We start from the raw sequence: 6165 nt of genomic DNA on the forward strand, positions 1-6165 counted from the left end.
CCTAGTTCCCATGGCTGTATCCAATGGAACATGAGTACGGAGGGGTATTTGCTGCCTTTAGTTACTGAAGTGGGAGATGCAGCTGTCTCCCACCAAGATTCAACAATATGGGATTCCCCAAAACAGGAAGGGAGCTTGGATGTGAGGCAGAAAAAAACAAAACAGAAGTCTACTACTGTGTTAAATTGCCTGGAAGAGAACTTACCCGAGATTCCTGACCCCCATCAAGGAAGAAAAAGAAGAATGACTGTGAGATCTGGAAAACCGAGATCAAAATCCACGTCACAAGGGTTCATGGAAGAGTCACAGAAAAAGATAAAGAAACAAGAAGATGGCCATTAAGTAGGAACTATCAGTGTAGTGGACAAAGAAATTCAGCCTAGAAGGCAGAGGAAATAGGGAGCACAGGGCTCTCCCAGAGTCAGAGAAAAGGAGCCTAGTCTAGACCAGTGATTCTCAAATATGCTGGTCTTGGGACTCCTTCACAATCTTAAAGATTACTGCAACTTCAAAGATCCTTTGTTTATGTGGAGTTTCATGTGGGTGTTTATATGGATATCACTGGATGCTTGCCTTACTGAAAATTAAACCAATAAATTTCAAGCATTATATTGTCATTTTAAAATAATTCAAATATATATGTTAACATAAATGACATATTTTCATGAAAACAACTATATTTGCTTCCAAAAAAATGTAATGGCAAGAGTGGTACTGCTTTATCTCTTTGTGACTCTGGCTTATTAGAATTCTAGTCTCTAATAAAAAATGATAGAAATGAGTTTATTTGCAAAACAGAAACAGACTCACAGAGTTCAAAAACAAACTTACGGTTACCTAAGGGGAATGGTGGGGGGGATAAATTAGGAGTTTGGGATTAACATATACACACTACTATATGTAAAATGGATAATCAACAAGGACCTACTGTATAGCACAGGGAACTCTGCTTAATATTCTGTGATAACTTATATGGGAAAAGAATCTGAAAAAGAATGGATACATGTATATGTATAACTGAATCACTATGCTGTACACCTGAAACTGCCACAACATTGTAAATCAACTATACTCCAATATAAAGTAAAGATTAAATTTAGAAAATACAAGTCTCCACGGGGCCCAGGGACTGGCCAGGCTGCAGCAGGTGCTATTTCTCTTTGTTTCCTTCCCTCTGAGGTCGGCATGCTGGCGTTGAGGAGCAGCGGTGGCCACAGCCCCAGGATACGGAAAAGCAGAACCACCAAAAGGAGTGATGACCAGCGATTACATGAGAAGTCTGGATGTTAGTTCTAATGCCTCGGGACATGCAGTTGGGAACTCCTGGGATCAAACTCTCATCCACTTAATACCCCTGTTTGCCTGAACTACTAGAGCCAGTCCTAGCTAACCACAGATGGCTACCCAAAGGAAACACTTGGTAAAAGATTTCAATCCTTACATCATCTGCTGTATCTATAAAGGGTATCTGATCAAGCCAACTGCAGTGACGGAATGCCTCCACACCTTCTGTAAGACCTGTACCGTCCAGCACTTTGAAGATAGCAATGGTTGTCCAAGGTGTGGCAACCAGGTTCATGAGACAAACCCATCAGAAAGGTTGAGCTTGGATAACACATTAGAGGAAATTATATTTAAGTTGGTCCCTGGACTACAAGAACAAGAACTTGAGAGTGAATTTTGGAAGAAAAACAAGCCTCAAGAAAATGGGCAAGATGATACTTCAAAAGTTGACAAACCTAAAGTAGATGAAGAAGGTGATGAAAATCAAGATGATAAAGACTATCACAGTGCTTCCCTGGTGGTGCAGTGGTTAAGAATCTGCCTGCCAATGCAGGGGACATGGGTTCGAGCCCTGGTCAGGGAAGATCCCCCATGCCGTGTAGCAACTAAGCCCGTGTGCCACAACTACTGAGCCTGCACTCTAGAGCCCGCGAGCCACAACTATTGAAGCCCATGTGACACAAATTCTGAAGCCCACATGCCTAGAGCCTGTGCTCTGCAACGAGAAGCCAGCGCAGTGAGAAGCCCACGCCTCCGAACCTTCGAAGAGTAGCCCCCGCTCGCCGCAACTAGAGAAAGCCTGCACGAAGCGACGAAGACCCAACACAGCCAAAAATAATAAATTAAATAAATAAGTTTTTTAAAAAAAAGACTATCACAGAATTGACCCACAAATTGCTATATGTCTAGATCATTTACGAAATAATGGACAATCGGGACAATGCAGTAAAGGGTTTAATGAAGGAATTCATTTGGTTTTCTACACGTGTAACTGTGGGAACTATTAAAAAATTCCTAAGTTTAAAACTAAAACTTCCAAGTTCTTATGAGTTGGATGTGCTGTGCAATGGTGAAATTATGGGGAAGGACCGTACTGTGGAGTTCATCGACATGACAAGATGGCGACTAAGAGGCGAAAACTTTCGGTGTCTGAACTGCTCATCTTCACAAGTCTGCCCTCAGGCTGGCCCTTTGTATCAGTCATACCCCATGGTATTGCAGTATCGACCAAGAATTGATTTCGGTTAGACCAAGGGGCCTAGATCCCACTGAATGAATCCTGCACTATGTGTTTTCTCATCAACAGATTGCACAGTGAACGGTGTGTGGACTAGAGGGACACAACCAGATTTTCAGCATGCGAATAAGGCTATTGTCTGTCTCTAAATTGTCAGCTGCATTTATGTTGTTTCTATTAAGAGCAAACCAAGTGCCATTCTGCTACTGAACCATCTGCATAAGTTATCTGTGCTGTCTCACAGTGTACAAGTCACGCTTGAAATCAGTTAGATATGCGGCCATGATTCAGCCTTCTAAATATTTTGCTTGCCTGTTCTATTGTTTGATTACACTAGTAACATGCCTCAATCTTTGTGGTGTTGCAGTTTTCACATACTATTTGATTAATTCTTGTTTAAATAGAGTACTGTACAAGGAACTAATAATTATTATATCTTGAAATTATTTTGTATGGGAAATATATTTAGAAAAGTGGTCCTTGAGCCACTGTCCTGTTCTCAGTAAGCTTTTTGTGTGCAAAACAGTTCACTCTTGAGTGTGCAAGTCCTTTGGGGAAGAATTCCAACTGTTCTTTACTTTAAAGTCCATTATAATTATAGGCATCTTGCGTCATCTGTCTGTGTCGTCTACCAGTCGCACAGGGAGGGCCCGTTCACCCTCCAGAAAATGTACGTGACTTCTTGGAGAGCTGAAGTGAGATTCGCAACCATTTGAAATGTTGGCAGCTGATCACATTTACTTCTAACAAAATTAATGAGTAAGTGAGGTTAATCCTTCATAAGGCCTTATGACGAGCCAGTGCTGCTTCATGAAACGTGGTGCATCGTTATATTGTGGCTTTTATCTAATGAGTACACTGTTTCCCTTTTTTCAGTTTGCCTTAAGTGTGCGTCATTGTGGCATGCAGAAGGTTATGATGATTTAAGTATTAGGATGTTTAGGGCAGATAACATTAGCTATTTTATGGATTTCAAAAATCTCAAAGCAATTGTAGATTAAAACTGTTAGTAACCTGTCACATTCCCATACCATATGTATAAAATAGAAAAAATGCAGTGTCATAGATAAATATGCTTAACCAGAATTAATGGTTTGAGGATATTTCATTTTAGATCCTGTAGTAATCAGGGGGAACTGGGATTATTGTTTTATACATAAGTTCTTTAAGGTCAGAGCTATGATAATGTCCTTGGTTACGTATGGAAGCTGATTTTAATTAACTCAAAATGAATTGAGAGTGCGTTTTAAAAAACCACAAATGAGACCTGGATGTTTTGGGGTTCCCAGCCAAATCTTAAAGCCTTAAATGAATTTTATATACATGACGTTATTAAATTTGGCCTGCTGCCTCATCTTATGTAATGTCACTATTTTCCAAGGAAACATATAGGAAGCATTTATGGCATTGAGAATAGTTTTATATAAAATTCCGCTATTTAATGTTAATGTATTAACATTTTTATTGAAATGCAATGGAATATGTGCCAAAACATGTGAAAACCTTGCATAAAGAAGGGCATCAGTTATATGGGGAAAGGTACACATTTTATGATGGTCCTAAGTAACATGGTATTACTATTAGAACCACAGACTTCTTCATATACTCAACTATGGTTTTCTAAGTATGGTATTATTTTCATATCTAGTAATACACTAATCCCTAGTTAATTATCCCTAGTCAGGTTGTGGAATTTGTAAGAAACCAGGTATAGAAAAATTTAAAGGCAAAAATACACAGGTGGTTAGTTTTACAAACTTGGGGTGCTAATAAGATAAACTCCTTAGACAAATAGCCTATAGGAATAATCATCTGAATCTGCAAAATTGGAGAATAAAACTAAATTAAGTTTTTCTTTAATCTCTTGTTTCTTAAGCAACAAACTGAAAGAACTTTACTTCCATAAAAGATTTTGTAATCTGTTTTGTCTCCTTTAGATATCATAGATGCACAAGGGTCAAGGAACCTTGGATCTAAAGAAGGACTGTACTTTATAGGACTTTACTTTAACTGAAGTAATTACATTAGTTAATAGAAAAATCCAAATATGGCCCTTTCTCCAGATTATGCTTTAAAGTATAAAAACAAATAAACTAAAAGTTTCACTGATGAGGCAGTATTAGGTCATTCAGTCTGGGGTCCAGATACGTTGGGGTGATGTCTTTTAACTACTTTTAGAAAAGTATATTTCTTTATTCATTAAAAATCTATCCCATATTAATAGGCCACATTTTATAAATGTAATGAGTTTGCTCAACTATATGTAACTTGAAATGATTCTTTAAGGGAAGAAAAGTATGTTATATAATATTGTGAACTGTTTAGCTTTACTGAACTATTTAAGAGAAAGTGCCTAATCGCTAAAGTGCATTTCTGTTTTAGATTTACCGCATATATTTTGAGTTTTCTGTCCCTGTCTCTTATCAATGGTCTTGTATCTAAATAGGCTCTTGTAACTTACAGTAATCTCTTTTTGAAAGATTTTCATAAGAAAATAATTCACCAAAGACATTTTACTGTTAATAACCATGTTAGAGAGACAGTTTAACTGTCTGGAGGTTGGAAATTTTTAGACTGCAATTTACTTCTATATAATTAAGCAATAACCTTGAGTAATTGCTAAAATATCACCAAAGAAAGACTTTAAACTTAATTTTCATGGTAACATCAATCAAGTGCAGGTTTTTCTTGCAATAATCAGAACATACTTCCTTTCAGCTATGTTTCTTGTTTTTCCAGCACCATCTGACAGATCTTAGGAAATCCTCAAAGATGAAAAAGAGATTAACACAACAAATAGCCTCCTTCTGGATGAAAAGTGGGAGAAATACATACTTTGAAAAGAAAACTGAAATTGAGATTTTAAATTCTAATTTGAGAAGCTTTTTATTCCATGGAGGCAATATAGACTAAAATTATGCTTATTTAGTTTCTGGGTTCTTAGTAATATGAGAAATTTTATTAAAGACAGACTTTGGTAAAAATGCAAACATGCTTACTTGTATAAAAAACAGTACATTCTATTGGACTCACATAAGTAAATGCTTTTTCTGTACTCAAAAGCAAAATTTTCTTAAAAGCCTGTGGTTTTTTAAAAATAATTCTTTGTCTCGTTTCTCAGCAATTACTTTGTTTTTAGAATCTAGCCATACAGCCAAATTCAGCAAGATAAGCCCCAGATGAAGAGCATATAGACCAGGTTAAGCCCTGTCCTCACACCAATCTCTTGGGGAGCCCATGCTGTGGGCCACCTCAAGTAAAGCTCACATTATGAAGTCTTCCTGACAGGCCACTAGGTAAACCTCCTTGGATAGGATAAAGATGGATGCACTCCATTACATACTCTGGTATACCATAAGGAATTTTCAAGCAGGCTATACTCTGTACCAGTGAGATATAGATATTGCTTGTGGGAATTACAAAAATGAGTGAGTTTGCCATAACTTTAATTTTCTGGGTTAGAAACATAAAAATGTGAAACGCTATTATTTTGAGATATATATCTATCCCTACAATAAGGAATATAAAATGTCTGCCAGATCTGGTTTATAAAAATTGAAAAATATTAAATATACTAGAAACTCAAACCCTTTGAAAGCACAAAATAACCAAATAATTCTGGATTTAATTAATATACCTAGTTC

At 37.0% G+C, this 6165-nt stretch overlaps 1 pseudogene; it reads left to right on the forward strand.

The window, feature by feature from the left end:
• The first annotated feature begins 1396 nt into the window (after nucleotides 1-1396).
• LOC101280571 (polycomb group RING finger protein 5-like) lies at nucleotides 1397-2532 on the forward strand (annotated as a pseudogene).
• Nucleotides 2533-6165: the final 3633 nt, after the last annotated feature.

This window comes from Orcinus orca, chromosome 2, assembly GCF_937001465.1.
Source record: "Orcinus orca chromosome 2, mOrcOrc1.1, whole genome shotgun sequence".
Taxonomy (NCBI): domain Eukaryota; kingdom Metazoa; phylum Chordata; class Mammalia; order Artiodactyla; family Delphinidae; genus Orcinus; species Orcinus orca.